Below are 16942 nucleotides of genomic sequence, written 5' to 3' on the forward strand. Positions count from 1 at the left end.
ATCCTAATAATCCTTTGATGTAGGATCTACAGGTATTATTATTAATCCCATCTTACAGATAATGAAACAGTCCCCAAAAGATCAAGTGATTTGCGCAGTAAGTGCCAGGTACAAGGTCTGGATCTACTTCTCTTTATCATTCCTAACCAAGTTGGGGTGAATTTCACTATCTTCCAGCTTCCAGGTGAGGTGCCTCCTACCTTCCTACTTACTTAGGAAGTCCCACTGACTCTTGAGATTTGGAGCTCCTCTTCCTTCACTCCCATTACCCTCTTGTCTCTCCATTCTTGGCTGTCCCTTTTCGCAGCTTGCCCAGGCCATGCTGATTACTGGAGGGCTTCTTTGAATCTTAAGAAAGCACTGGAAACAAGGTCAGGGAGAGACAGGGCCAGCTGCTACTCTCAGGACAGACAGGTACTTGGGGGAGAAGCAGTGCAAAGCAGTCATTTTGATGAATAAGTTGGGGGGAAGGAGAAGAACAACTCTGCTGTAGAACAAAGATTTGTGTCCTTGTTACATAAATAATAGAAGAAATTGCTCTTTTTGGATAAAGACAGTCTAGGAGGCTGAATTGTGACAGGCACCTTACATATTCACCAAAGACAAAGTTTAAAGTGCTCAATGAATACTAGAGTCATAGAATTTTTGTGTCTAAAGGGAAATTAAAGTATCTTTGATAGTCAGTTAGCCTTTGATTAAATACCTCTAGTAATGGGGAGCTCACTACTTTACCAGGAAGCCTACTCTATTATTTAAGTCTATATTTTAGAAAGTTCTTCCACATAGTGAGCCAAAATTTTCTCTGGGCAATTTACACCCATTGTTTATAGTTCAGCCTTCTAGGTTAATAGAGAACAAGATCATGTGTTCTTCTAAATGACAGACCTTTAAGTATTTCAAGAGCCATCACATTCCAGCTCAGCCTTCCCTTTAACTTCAGTTTCCAAAACTCATTTTCTTCCTTGTCACGTCTGCCTACCACTATCTTCCCTTGTACTATCACATTAGTATTGTCAGCCTTCTCTCTTTGCCATCCAATTTGTTAATGTTTCTTTTAAAATGAGGCACCTAAGATTGGACGCAGTGTTCTAGATCTGATCTGATCTCTGTATATTATAGTGGGATTATAACTTCCCTTTATCTGGACACTATAATTCTGTTAATGCACAAAAGCTAATACAATAATAATGGCTAGCATTTTTAGAGTTATTCAAAGTTTACAAAGGGCTTTGCAAATATTTCATCTTATCCTCACAACAACCCTGGGAGGTAGGTACTATTACTTTACAGATGATCAAACTGAGGCCGAGAGAGAGAGAGAGAGAGAGAGAGAGAGAGAGAGAGAGAGAGAAAGAAAGAGAGAGAGAGAGAAAGAGAGAGAGAGAGAGAGAGAGAGAGAGGCAGGCAGTAAGTGATTTGCTCAAGGTCACACAGCTAGTAAGTGTCTGCGGCAGGATTATGAACTCAGGTCTTCCTGACTCCTGGTCTAGTACTCTATCCCCTATGCCACCTAGCTAATAAATAACTTATAATAAAACCTGTGACTGTCTTTTCATCCATGCCTGCATTTACAGGTCATCATATATCATCTTTAATGTAAACTTAACTCCCTTTCTCAAATTTCCTATTTCTGTCAACACGCCATTATTCTCCCAAGCACCCAGGCTAGACATCTTGCAGTCATTCTTGGTTCTTCCCTCTTCTCTTTCCCCTCATAATCAATTTCATCAGGACCTTTTGATTCTTTATTTGTAGTGCAATGGTACAGAGGAAAGAGTACTGCCTCTAGAATCAGAGGAGTTGGGTTCAAATCTCATTCCAGAGGCTTACTACCTGTCTTGGGCAAGTCACTTAGTCTCCTTGGGCCTCAGTTTGCTCAACTGTAGAATGGGGGAATTGGAATAGATGGCCTCCAGGGTCCCTTCCTGCTTTATCTATGATACTATTATAATATACTATTATAATAAGTGTATTGTTGTTCACTCTTCATGTTGTGTCTCACTCTTCATGACCCCATTCAGGGTTTTCTTGGCAAAGATAGTGGAGTGGTTTGTCATTTTCTTCTCCAGCTCATTTTACATATGAGGAAACTGAGGCAAACAGGGTTAAGTGACTTGCCCAGGGTCACACAGCTAGTACATGTCTGAGGCTAGATTTGAACTCAGGAAGTTGAGTCTTCCTGATTCCAAACCCAGTACTCTATCCACTGCGCTACTTAGCTGCCCCATTTAAGAGGTGTGGGGAAAGTAGCTATCCTACCCTACCCATTAGAATACGATCTATCTTTCATTCTTTCTTTCCATTCCTGTTATTACTTCCCTTGTAGGCCATCATCACCTCACATCTAGACTACTGAAATAATTTTCTAACGGTCTCCCTGTCTTCAGCCATTTCCTCTTCTAATCCATCCCACACACTCCTTTGTCATCCTTGTCACAAAGCACACATTGCATTCTACATGCCAAATGAGTCTTCTACAACACCACTTCATACATTGCAATTTTTTGCTCAGTGACTTTCAATAACTCTGCATTGACTATGGGATTACATCTAAAGTCCTTAGGCTCTTCTACAAAAACAAAAATGCTACCTGCCTCTTCAGTAATTTTGCTCACTTCTTTCTCCTTTAGCTCCCCCATCCCCCATCCTCGTTTACTCTTCCTATGCCCCACCCCCACTCTGTGGGCATTTCTGTGTCTGCTTTTGCTCACGCTTTTTCCTGGACTGGAATGTCCTCCCTCTGGCCCTTATCACCTCTCACCTGGACTATTGCAGCAGCTTTCTAATTGGTTTCCATGAGTAAAGTCTCTCTCCATTTAAAACCATCCTTCATTCACATGCAAGGTATTACCCACCTGCTCCATAAACTTCCATGGCTTTCTGTTACCTCCAGGATCAGATAGCAGTTCCTCTGTGGGCATTTAAAGCTCTTTATAACCTGACCTTTCCTACCTTTCCAGTGTTCTTACATCATACTTTCTTCTATCTAGTCTATGACTCAGAAACACTGCCTGAATTGCTGTTCCTCCTCCATCTCCTTCCTTGCCTTTGTTCTGGCTATCTGTCCCCTGTCCCCTTCCAGCTGCTAGTATCTTCTCTGAGGTTACTTACATCTCCTCCATATATAGCTTGTATGTGACTAATTATTTACATGCTGTCTCTCTCATTACAATGTGAGCTACTTGAGGACAGGAACTGTTTTTGTCTCTTCCTCCCTCCCTTCCTTCCTTCCATCCTTCTCCCTTCCTTCCTTCTCCCCCTTCATGATGCCTGCTGCTTAGGTCTCTCCTGCTGCTTATATATGCCATATGAAAAACAGATCCCTCACCAGGTTATTTCAGCTCTCCCAGAAAAAAAAAACAGCTGAGATACTTCTTCCAGGACTTGGACCCAAGTGGGCAGGGAGACACAATGATTCACATAGACAAATAGAGAAGGAATCTCAACCCCATGAGCAAGAAATAACCTTGCTTTATATACTTTTGCAAACATTCTAATTATGGAATTAAACAGTCTTTCAACAGTAACTTCCCTCTATCCCTTACTCTGTGTGTGACCTTGGGCAAATCACTTAACCTCTTTGGGTCTTAGTTTCCCCATTCATAAAATGAATGGACTGAATAAGGGCATCTAAGGTCCCTTCTAGCTCCAAATCTAAGATCGTATAAGTAGATGAAGAGTCAAGTTGATGGTTATTGTCAGGATTTGAAAGCTGTCGATCCTTAAAAGCTATTGTCTTGAAGTAGAAGGTGAACCACTGGTTAATGAGCATTTTTTTCTGCCTTATGATTCCTCCTGATTTCTACCGTTCTCTCCCCACCCCCATCCCAAGCCTGTACATTTGTGCTTTGTTCATCTTAGAGTGTTTTGACAGCTTCCTCTTTGTGTACCCTTGTGTACATGGCTCTCAGTGAACATACATGGCTGTGTGTATTAGCTGTTAGCCGCCAAGGAGTTCGCCTTGGGTCAGGACGGGAAATATCAGCAATTCATCATTGACAGTGTGAGGCACAAGCCTGTAGGGTGTGGGAACCAGTATTGGACTGGCAGTTAATTTTGGTGCCATTTATGACAAGGCTGTGTCCTTGAGGAATTCACTTAAGTTCTTAGAACTGGTTTACTAACTTGTATCCTACCTTGCAGGGTTGTTTTGAAGATCAACCAAGAAAACCTGTGAAAGCACTTTGTAACACAAGGTACAGATGTGACCGCTTGGTCTTTATCACCTACTGAGTCTGAGTAAGGGGTAAAGGTGAGGTCTGAGGCCCTAGAAACTAGCTAATGTTCAGTGCCTTTTTCTCCATTTCCCCCCTGAGCCTCACTCAGTAGGACCTTTGCTGTTTCTATTTTAAAAACACAGCCAAGCTCCAGTGCTTGTGGTCGTGTCAGCCATCAGTCGTGGAAGAGAAATGTCTTTCCCCAATTCTACATTCTACCCGCCCCCCTCCCCCCATTAAGTGCTTGAAGGTAAAGATCTGTTATGGAATGTGGATAGAAGCTTTTTGTACTTTTCAGATGTTGAGAGAAGACTGTTGCTAGTGTTATTCTGTATTCAAACAAGAGAATCAACCACAATGATTCTTAAAAGAAGTTTCTTCTTCCCTCCTTCCCTTCCTTCTTTCCTTCCCTCCCTCCTTCCCTTCCTTCCTTCCTTCCTCCCTTCCTTCTTCTTCCTTTCTTTCTCTTAAAAATATTTGTAATGTCATAAAAAAGAGAGCCATCTTTAATGTTTCATGATCCAATCTGACCTATATGACTGAGTATAGGACTGGGAGGTAGAAACCTCGGAAGTTCTCAACCCAGCCCTGAAATAAAATTGTTGTATGGCCTTTGGCAATTCATTTAACTTTTCTGGTTCTTAAATTCCTCATCTATTAAGTTAGGACACACACACAGTGAAAAGATTAGCTAGTCAAAGTCCACTAAAGCTTTAAAGATTTCTATCTTTAAATCTTTCTATATCTGCACCACACAAAAGACTTTTCATTTGGGAAGACAGGTGAGCTGGACATAGCTACAATTTTTAAAAATTAGTTTTTGTGCTCTTTTGAGGAATATTTTATTGATATTTTCAGTAGAAGGGCTTCAATAGGCCAGGCACACTGTAGGTGCTTAATAAATAAAATCAAATAAGCTAGGAATTCAAAGCAAAGGGCCTGTTATGAGGAACAGAAGCTTATAGGATGCTCATTATATAACTAATAGTCTCAGAAAAATCTTTGTGGCACAGATCTCATAATATCCAAACTTATAGGAAGAAATCACAATTGCCTACAAATACAGAGTTATGAATTTTCAGCAAAGAATATTCTACAAAGCCCTATTAGAGGCTGCTGCTTGCCTAGCACTATAAAAGTGCCTGTCTTGGTGGTTATGATGACTTCCCTTAATCCAAAGGCAGTAAAGAAAAAGGGAAAGAAAATGTCAAGCTTCCTATCTTGGAAGGAAAGCTTGGAGCTCCATGGGGCTCCTCCCACAGGGATTAGAGACCTCTTGTGGAATAGAAGTAATCCCCTCAGCCTTTAAGTGAGAAACCAAACCAACTTGGTTTAGTGCTTATGTAGCTAAACTGACTCACTGGGGGTAAGGTGGGGGAGTGAAAGGCCTTTCCTTCTGGGTTCAGCTGGATATCAAATGCTACAATGAAACAGCACTGGGTCTAGGGGGAATTGGGGCATCTGTCCTCTCCTTTTCTTACTAAAGGGCTCCTCTACTCTGGACTCACATATATAGGCTGGGTTTAATCACAGAAAATTTCTCTATGGATCCTTGAGACATGTAGGGAATCCAAATGGAGGTTTAAACTCACCCCTCCTTAGGACAAGTAAAATAACTTAAAAAGAAAATATAGTCAAAAAATTCCCAATAAGGTATGGGGTTTCCAGAAGGGATAAAATACTTGGGATTGGTTACTTGGGGTTTCTAGGCTATCAGACAAATTTTGTCTTAAGGACTTATAGTCCATTAGGATCTCAGAAAATCTGTTTGGATTCGTATCACAATAAGGCAAGTAGTCTAGGTCTGCTTAACAGCAAAAAAGGAAGAAAACAAATGAATATTTGGGTTTATATGCAGCTAAATATTTGAGTTATGAATAAGTGGGCACAGTGATACATTAGATGCAGATATTTAAGCATTCAAATAAATAAAAATTATCATAACAGATCTGGACTGACTTGTAAGGAAAAACACCAGAAAACATGTCCTATTATAGCCTAAAGCAAAAGAAAAATATTGCTGATTTTCCCCTAGTATATCTCTGAAAACTAGGGTATCCAAGAAAGAGAGTCCTGGAAGGAAAAACTTTCTAGCGAGTCCTTAAAAATGCGAAGGGCTTCCGAACTATTCCAGACCAAACTCATACAGTATTTCCCTTGGGGCCATTTCCCTAATTCCTCCTTGCATTGGGGGGCTGTCTGCTAGACTTCTGAGGTTAGTTGGAGTAATCCTAAGTCACTGTTACTCAGGAGTATGTACTGATATTTTCCCATTCATAATCAGCCAGTAGCCTTAGTTAGTTTTAAGCAAAAGCATTTATTTAAATAGTGTAGTAAAAATAGTTGGTATAAAAAAACCCCTCAAACTGAGACACTAGTACGTTGTTGGTAGAGTAGTGACCTGATCCAACCATTCTGGAGAGCAATTTGGAACTATGCCCAAAGGGCTATAAAACTGTGCATAGCCTTTGATCTAGCAATACCACTACCAAGTCTATATCCCAAAGATATCCAAAAAAGGGAAATGGAACTATTTATTAAAAAAATATTTATAGCAGCTCTTTTTGTGGCGGCTGAGAATCAGAAATTGAAGGGATGACCATCAATTGAGGAATGGTTAAACAAGCTGTGGTATATAATTGTAATGGAATAGTATTGTGCTATAAGAAATGACAAGCAACATGATTTCAGAAAAACCTGGACTTACATGAACTGATGCATAGTGAAGTGAACAGAACCAGGAGAACATTGTACACAGTAACAGCAATATTGTTTGATGAAGAATTGTGAATGACTTAGCTATTCTCACCAGTACAATAATCTGAGACAATCCCAAAGGACTAATGATGAAGCATACTATACACCTCCAGAGAAAGAAGTGATATTGTTTGAATACAGACTGAAGCATGCTATTTTTCACTTTCTTTCCTTCATTTTTTCTTTCATTTGAGTCTTCTCATACAAAATGACTAACACGGACATGTTTTACATAATTGCATTTTAATTGCACCTCTCTCTGTCTCTCTCTCTATCTCTCTCTGTCTCTGTCTCTCTCGCTCTCTCTCCATAAATATATACATATATATATCTCGTGCCAGGGAAAGGGAAGATGGCCATTGTTGCCCAGCTGCTGTGCTGGATCCTCACTGGATTTGGCTGCTGCTGGGCTAAGCTACTTAGCTACCAACCTTTAATGTCTTCAGACCATGTGATATCCACAAGGTTGTTACTTGGGCATATCAATTTCCCCAAATTACTGCTCAGTAACCTTCCCACTACGGTGCCTGGTGCTACCATCTCTTGTGTGGTGGAACTTCCAAACGCACTTCTGGATCTCCTGAATTCACAAGGTCACTGCTTATACGGGTACACTATGGAGCACCCATTGACCTAATACTAGGAAAGAATAAACACAAAAGAAACAGAAACTCCATGTGATCATGCATACAAGGTGACTGGAGGGGGGATATGGCCAGCTGCCTCTCACCCATTCAGAAGCTCAAAGTTTTCTTCCTCAATGGACGACACCAAGAAAAGAAATTGAGCAGTGAGTAGGTCACACCTTTTGTATACACAGTTCCAGCTCCACACTTCCTGACGCATCAATTCTTCTGGCTTCATAGGCAATTAGGAGACTTTTTATCATTACGCTGTACCAGAGCCAGTCACCCTGGCTACAAAGAGGCTCACCAGATTTTCTATGTGATTGGATTGGAAGCTGGCAGAGATTATTCACATACTCTAAGGGTTGCAGTCAGGCAGTGAATATCTGCTCATGCATCTAGGATTGAAATTAGGCAAGGAGATAATATTGGAAATGTTATAATATTCCATAAAATTGGAAACATTTGGTTTGGATATTTTTTAAGATGGAAAAATGCTCTAATCTATATCCTATTGATTTATGTACTTGTCTCTTATATAAAGGTTGCATACACGGACGGCAAGGACCATACTTTCGTTTACTTTTTCCTCTTTCAGTTCCTGACACGGTGTCCTTGCACATGATTGGTTCTGAGTAGTTTTATTGAATTGAATTGAAGATGATCAAAATACTGGGACAAATCTGGGAAATCTTCATGGAAGAGGTGAGAAGGGAGTGCTTCCCAGATTTGCGCATCACTTTTTCAAAGTGATGGGGAACAGGGAAACTGACACTTCAAAGCTTTGCAAAGCAACTATGGTGATACCCAAAGACACTGCAAACGAATACCAGAAAGACTTTCTTTTTTATGCTAAAAGAACCAATAGAATAAGTTTAAATTTGGGCTCCTAAACAAAACTCAGCAAGAAGTCTCTTTCTTTATAGCCCACTATTCACTCCTTCCTGTTCCTCACAAACAACATTCCATCTCCAGAATCTAGGTCTTTTCAATGGTCATCCCCCATGCCTGGAACTCTTTCTCTCTTCATCTCTACCTCCTGGCTTCCTTTAATCTTAGCTAAAGTCCCACCTTCTTTTTCTTGGTCCTCCTTAATCTTAATACCTTCCCTTTGAGATCATCTCCTATTTATCTTGTATATAGTTTCTTTGTACATAGTTGTTTGCATGCTGTTTCTTCCATCAGACTGTGAGCTCTTTGAGAGGAGCCAACATGGTAGCTGGGCAACAATGGGCACGGAGAGAGAGAGACAGTAATAGCGGTAGAGAAGAAATCCTGTCCGTAAGAAGAATGGTTCAGCCTAAAAAAAAGTCTTTTGCCTTTCTTTTCTAACCACTTTCCTCCCAGACGTAGTGCAGTGCTTGGCACATAGTAGGCACTTAATAAATACTGGCTGACTAGACTAATTCATAGAAATGGCCTGGCTGTTCAACTTGAGAGCTCATTTATGTGTCCCCACGTATTTCACGGACCTTTGATTGTCATTAAATCTTTCCCCATCGAGCTAGAGAAAAAGATTTTCCAAATACCTTCTTCTTCTGCCCCAAACCGAAAGAGCTTCTCAAGCTCACACTCAAAATCACATTATCTCAGAACTGATTTAGTTCATTTTGTGTCTGAACAGGAATCTCCTCTACAAAATCCCTAACAAGGGGTCATTCAGCCTCTGCTTGAAGACCTCCAGCTTCTCTATAAGAGATCACTTTGTGAGAGCCGCTCTGTGGGATATGACTTGATTTCAGCTGTGTATCCATACACATTTTTGGTGCCTAAGTAAGCATGATACATACCCCTGTAGACTTCCTCTCAAGTGTTTACTTATCTTCACGTGTTCATTAAACTTTGTACGTCTAGTATTGACTGACAGTAGAGGACTTGGGTGGAGTAGTGGTTAAGGGGTGGAGAACATAGGAGCCAGGAAAGGAGGAGGAGGAGGCAGGAGCGAAAACACAAACACAGACCACAGAGGAGGAAAGTGAGTTATTGGTTATTATTTCCATTCCTGTGGATATGAAACAGGATCCCATTTGTGGAAGGCCAAGAGAAGTGGTCATATTAACAGTGATGTTCAGATGTTGGAAAACAGCTAAGGTGTAGGCTTATGTTATAGAAATGTTCTCAACCTCAACTTAACCCCAATAGGTCCTAAAATAGGGCTTTGGCATAGGCAGAAAAAGTTAATTTCTCTTGTTAGGTCTCCATTGTCAGAGACCTGTGGAGTAAATTTGAGAGAGCTCTGTGCCTAGATCAGTCAGCCCATGTGACTTAAAATGTATTTTTCGACATCATTTTAATATTGCAAAAATCTCATTCTTGGTTCTCAGAGTCACTGATACTTGTCTGAAACAGACTTTGGAAGCAATAATGACAGCATCTTATATTTCTGTAGTCTTTAAAGTGGTACAGAGTATTTTCCTTCCTACAACCATGGGCAGGTCAGTAGAGCAAATGTGATTATACCCATTTGATGCTTAGCATCTCATATTAATTGGAAAACATTCACTTGATTGTCTCCTTCACTCTGAGGACACAGAGGGGGAAGAGCTCTCCTGGACATGGAACTGAAAAAAAAACCACACAACTTTCCCTCCCCTTAACGGATTCTCCTCTTGTTCAGCTTAAAGAGGGGAATTGATCCTCTGGAGCCAGCTGCCTTCAAGACAGTTGATAGAGAACTCCCTTAATACCATTTCCAAAGTTGTATAAAGAATCTCTTGTAAGGGAGCAGAATGGGGACTATATTCAGCTAGGTTGAGCTCAGTCAGTCACTCCTAGCTGGTCCATAGGATAGACTCTTGGGTTGTTAGAAAAAGGGACCCAAGAGATCATTGAATCCAACTCATGAAGAGTCTCAGGCCCATTTTCCTTTAAGAGTTATATGTCAGCAATGCCTACAAGTGGAATATTATGTGTTCGTGTGTGTGTGTGTGTGTGTGTGTGTGTGTGTGTGTGTGTGTTCACGAGCATACACAAATTGGGTGAATGGGAGAAAGGAGGGACAGCTTTACCCACCCACCCAGATAAACTTGCACTGGTCATTCATTGTAAACCCATTCCTTCTCTTAAATTTTACAGGGGTTTGTTTCCCTTGTCCCAGGAGGAAGAAGGACTTAGCACAGTTCCCAGAATCCCTGCTTAATCAACGTTTATTGATGACTTGCTTGATTATCTGAGAGAAAAGTGATACCATCTTCAAGAATGGCAGCATTAATGTCATATTTCTCTTTTCTCCTATCTCCTTCTTCCTCCCACGATATCCATCTATCCACGAACCTCTCAGCACCAAGATTGCCAGCATACTTTCAAAGTAGCATTATACATGAAAAAGAATCATGGTGAGCAAAAATTAGAAGGGAACAAGGACTCTCTTGTAATAAAATGTAACCCCTTTGAGTTCAGGGACTGTCACATGTTTGTATGTACACATGTGTGTACTACATATATATATACATATATATATATATATATATATATATATATATATATATATATATATATATATATATATATATATGAAGTATTAGGCTCATAGCAGATTTCAGTAAATACCTGTTGAAATAAGATAGTGTCCAAAGTTTTTTTTCACAAAGAATAGTTTATAGAATTTCTTTCTTTTTTCTCCTGCTCTTTCTTTCTTTCTTTCTTTCTTTCCTTCCTTCCTCTTTCTTTCTTTCTTTCTTTCTTTCTTTCTTTCTTTCTTTCTTTATTTCTTTCTTTCTTTCTTTCTTTCTTTATTTCTTTCTTTCTTTCTTTCTTTCTTTCTTTCTCTCTTCCTTCCTCCCTCCCTCCTTACCTCCCTTCCTTCCTTCCTTCCTTCCTTCCTTCCTTCCTTCTTTTCTTTCTTTCTCTCTTTCTTCCTCCCTCCCTCCTTACCTCCTTCCCTCCCTTCCTTCCTCCTCCTTCTTCTTCTGTATGTAATAAGTATGCTCAATATAAATCCTTATTTGAGTAATTCCAACATTTAGAAAAAAGTTATTATGAGAAAGGTGCAGCTAATGTAATTTGTTTGGATTCTGGACATAAAAATTACTATAATTTGTTCCATTTGCTCAAAATTTCCTTCATTTTAAGACAGAATAAAGAGGCAGGTAGATGGAACAGTGGGGAGAGTGTTGGAGCTGGAGTCAGAAGACCTGAGTTCTAATCCTGCCTCAGACATTTCTTGGCTTTGTGAGCCCGGGCAAGTAATTTAATCTCTCTTAGCCTTAGTTTCTTTATCTGTAAAATGTGAGGGTTGTTATGAGCATCAAATAAGTTGACATATATAAAGTTAATTGCAAACCTTATTGACAAACCTTAAAATGTTAGTTACTTAAAAAGAGAGTAGTAACTATTAGAATTTAGAGTTCATATATCTTCAATGTCACATTCTCCTTTAGCTTTAAACATTTTATAGATGGTGCATGGGACAGAATCTATGTTAGCAGTAGCTTGTAATAGTGGTGGCGGTGGTGTTGGAGAAAGAAGAAGAGAAGGAGGAGAAGGTGGAAGAGAAAGGATCTGGTGGGGGAAGGTGAGTTTTGGGTGTCTGAAAATCTTGCCTACATGCCAGGGCTCTCTATGCAGTCAGCAGATATAAGCCACTTGCAGCCCCAGTTGCCACTATTGGAGACGGCTTCAGAGTTCATTTCACCAGGCATCAATCCAAGCATTTGGCTTGTCGGCCTTAACAATTGTAGGTCCTGTTGTAATCGTTGTTGAGAGTAATGATTGGCAATTGGGCTTGGACCCCTTTTGGACTATGGTCCTAGAGCAAGCTGTGGCTTCTGCTCAAATCAAGCTACTGGGCTAGAGTTAGAAATTCAAACTGCTCTGAAAAACCTCTACTCCTCATCCCCACCCCACTTCACCAGGCTTCCCAGCTCACAATTTCCTGGTGAAGATTACATTTCTTAAAGGAACAGTGGCTGGATCCCAATGGAGCTGAAAGGGATACCAAACACCACATCGAAAGGGCCTGATTTTAACAAGCAGAGCCCCACCTGCCCTCTCACAGGGCCAGAGTCCTGACTTGAACTGGTAATTCTGCAATTTGGATCTATAGTTTCTGTCTGGGGGCTATATTTGTCTGTTACAAGCTGATAAAATAATTGAGAGTGAATGGATGGAGAGGGCCTGACCTAATTCAAGCAGTAGCATGGAGTGGCAATGATCTGAGGCTGGATGCTACCATGTCAACTCTGGATCTGCTTAGCTTAGCTGCTCTCTGGAGAAGAAGGTTGCTGAGCCCCTATTTCCTCTCTCCCTTCTTCATCAGCACTCAGAAATGCACGGGCCCTCATGCTCCTCGGCATCAGTTAACTATCATTAAGTATAATTTGGCGCTTTAACAATGCTGTCAATATGCCGTGGTATTTTGTCATCACTTTACCACTGGTTAAAATCCCTTTCACTTATGGAGATTTTTCCCCCCTTTCATCTCTGTGGTTGCCAGACTTGTAATTTGTTTTTCTGTCTAATAGAAACCCTAGAACCATTGGTAGAAAGTAAAGTATGCTATGAAAAACACATGCTTTTTAAAATAGCTCTCTTCGTTTTTAAAAAATTAAAGTAAATACTATGTTTCTGTCTTTTCCAATACCAGCAGGAACTGTATGTTTTAGAGTGTCTCCTCCAAACTTGCCAATAAGATAATTCAAAAAGTTTGGTGCTCCAGAGTCACCCTGGGGAACTTTTGTATTCTCCCTTTGTTTTTCTTTGCATAGAATCAGGCCTGCATTTTATACAGTGAGGTAGGCATCGTGAAGCATTCTTAATGATGGCAATGACCAATGAACGTGTACAGATTAAAATGAGTGTGGCCCAGATGTGTGTTCAGTCACGTCCAACTCTCCATGACCCCATTTGGGGTTTTCTTTGGCAAAGACACTGAAGCGAGTCGACGTTTCCTTCTCGTATGAGGAAACTGAGGCAAACAGGGATAAGTGACCTGCCCAGGGTCACACAGCTAGGAAGTGTCTGTTTCCCAGCCAGAAGAGCAGTTTGGCTACATGGACAAATTTGAATGATGTAAAATAAAGCTGAAAGAGTAGGTTAGAACAATATCATGTAGGGATTAACATGCCAAACAGGGGAGTTTGTATCTGATCTTTGAAACAATGAGAACATAGTGTAATTTATTAACCTGAGTAGACGTCAGGATTATCCCTTTGGTGGCTAGGCAGAAGTTTGAGGTGGGAAGCTCAATTAGGATTTATCCAAGGCAGGATTTGACGTCCTGACTTCCAAATCTTCCTCATTCCAGGACCAGCTTTCCATCCATGATGTTGTTCTGCCTCTCACACATTTTTGCATATTTGTTATTGGTGCCTACATACAATTTTATGTTCTATTAATATCACTTCATTTATTACACAAAGGAATGATATCGTGGGATTTAGGATCATGGGAACTGAATTCACATACAAACTGCTGTTTGCCACATATGTTGACATTTAACATATCACCTCCATTTTCTGAGCCTTGGTTTCCTCATTTGTGAAATGATTGGGTTCCCACTATCAGCAGAGAGGTGAAAGAATATAGGTTTGGAATGAGCCAGATGTCAGGCATACATAGGTGATCTGTTGGTTTGCTTCACTTGGCTACATTTCTTTTTACAATAGAGGTTTCTTCTAGGTGGCGGTAGTATCAAGTATCATTGAGAAGTGTTATTAACAGAAAGAAAAAAAAGCTTGGATACAATAAATAAAGAAGAGGGTTGAATTAGATGATATCTAAAATGATCAAATGAGATAAAATTTGTTAAAGGCCTAGCACAGTGCCTGGCACACAACTGGCACTTAATAAATGCTTGTTCCTTCCCCTTTCCCTTTCCCTTTCCCTTCCCCTTCCCCAGAACCTTCCAGATCTAAGTTTGTGGTCCTACAAAAGAACACAGAACCCATAGTCAAAAACCTATCATCTAGTCCTGTACCTGCCCGTTATTATCTGTGGGATCCTGAGGAAGTCATTTTGCTTATTTGGGCCTCCGTCTTCTCATAGATAAAATGAAGGTTTTAAACTAAATGACCTCTGAGATCCCTTTGAAGTGATATTCTCTGATACAATGGGTCCATGATTCCATATGCACACTTTCCTGAATTGATGGTCCATGAGCCTGCCAATTTTGACAGACAGTAGTCTATCAGATTAATAGGAGACAGCTTGGATTAATGGATAAAGCATTGGACTTGGAGTCAGGAAGATTTCAGTTCAAATCCTGCCTTAGACACTTAACTAGCTGAATTGGGCAAAGTATCTAATCTCTCTTAGCCTCAGTTTCTAGTTCTTTGCCACAACAAAATGAACTATTGTAAATTTTTTGTATACATATGGGTTCTTATCCTCTTTCTTTGTTCTCTTTGGGGTGTAGGCCTAGTATCAGCATTCCTGGGCCAACACTACTGTTTAGTAACTTTCTAGGCACAGTTCCAAATTGCTTGCTGCTGTTCAGTCATTTCTGACTCTTAGGGACCCCATTTGGGGTTTTCTTGGCAAAGATACTAGAGTGGTTTGCCATCTCCTTCTCCAGCTCATTTTACAGTTGAAGAGACTGAGACAAATGGGGTTAAGTCACACAGCCTAGTAAGTGTTCAAGGCTGGATTTGAATTTAGGAAGATGAGTCTTCCTGACTCCAGGCCTGGGATTCTATCCATTGGGCCACCTAGCTGCCCTTCCAAATTGCTTACAGAATGGCTGACGCAATCACAGCTATACCAACAATGCACTGATGTACCTGTATTCCCATTAAGTCATCCAGCATTTGTCATTTTCCTTTTTTTTAACTTTGGCAGTCTGATGGATATAAAGTAGAACCTGAGTTACTTTAATTTGTATTTGTCAAATTATTAGTGATCTGGAACTTTTTAAAAAATATGACTATTGATAGCTTAGATTTCTTCCTTAGAAAAATTCTTATTCATATAATCTGACCATTAAGCAATTGGGGAAATGGCTCTTATTCTTGTAAAATTGAATCAACTCCTTATATATCTGGGAAATGGGATCCTTATCAGAGAAACTTGCTGTGAATATTCTTTCCCAGTTACCTGCTTCTCTTCTAATTTTAGCGTGTAGATTTGGCATGGGGACCAAATGAGATAGACCATCCACATACATCCACATATACATATGTACATATGTATACACAGAAACATATAAACATGTATTGATAAATATAGTTTGTATATGTTAGCTATGACTATGTGATTGTTTGCTTTTGGGATAGTTGTATTGGTCTGAATTTTAAAATATTATTAATATTACTTCAATGTTTTACTTACTTTTTAAAAAATAAAAATACATTTTTTTTCTTCTGGGTTATTTCTTTGGAATACCTATCTATCTATCTATCAGGGAATCACTGGCTCACAAGGTTTGAACCAATTTATGGTTATCACTGATTTTTTTCCAAAGCAAAATACATTAGTCAATAATCATAGTAAAGCAAGTGATAAGAAAAGCTTCCCCACCCCACCTCTCCTACATACATAAAGTATACTGTTCCACAGGTTATCATATCAGCAGTAGGAGGAAGGTTCACACACATAGAGTACAGATGACCAGGGGAGGTGTACAAAAAGCACATGAATGAAGACAGTTGTGAAGGCTCACGGAGCAGGTACATATACAGCCAGAACACATGCATCTCATGACATTTTGAGGGGTACATTGTTTGGAGATCCATAGTTACCCTCACCATGAGAAAGGTACAACTATCAGAGCAGATAGCAGATAGCAACTAATCCAGAGCAAAGTCACTGACAAGTGACAAGCAAGGAAGCAGAATCAGCTGATTTATCCTGTCTACAATTAGTGTGGTTATTTAAGAGCATTGGACTTGAAGTAAGCAAGACCTGAATTCAAATCCTGCCTTAGACACTTACTAGCTGTTAAGACCTTGGCCAAGTCACTTATCCTCTGTCAGCCTTAGTTTACTCATTTGTTAAACAGGGATAATAATAGCACCTACTTCAAAGGGTTGCCAATTAAATGATATAATACTTACAATACCCTTTGCAAACTTCGAAGTGCTATATAAGTGTTAGCTATAATTACTAAGGCTAAGTTTGGAGTGAGGGATTGAGGAGGAAGAAGGTTTTTGCACTTTTTTAAGGGGACTTCATGCATGTGAAACAATGCTCTGTTTTATTCTTGGAGATTTCTTTTATTCAGGACATATTTAAAAGGGACTTGGGATGACATTTGTTGGTCTGCTTCCTTCTGAGATTTCTGGGTGTCCCTCAAGGACAAATACAGCCCTGCCTTTGGCCAGTGAGGGCTGTTCTGAGTGACAGGCAGCCTGACCTGTTCTTTGCAGATATTAATTTCATACTTCGGATCAAGCTTTAAGGCATTTG

This window comes from Trichosurus vulpecula, chromosome 7 (assembly GCF_011100635.1).
Source record: "Trichosurus vulpecula isolate mTriVul1 chromosome 7, mTriVul1.pri, whole genome shotgun sequence".
Lineage (NCBI taxonomy): Eukaryota > Metazoa > Chordata > Mammalia > Diprotodontia > Phalangeridae > Trichosurus > Trichosurus vulpecula.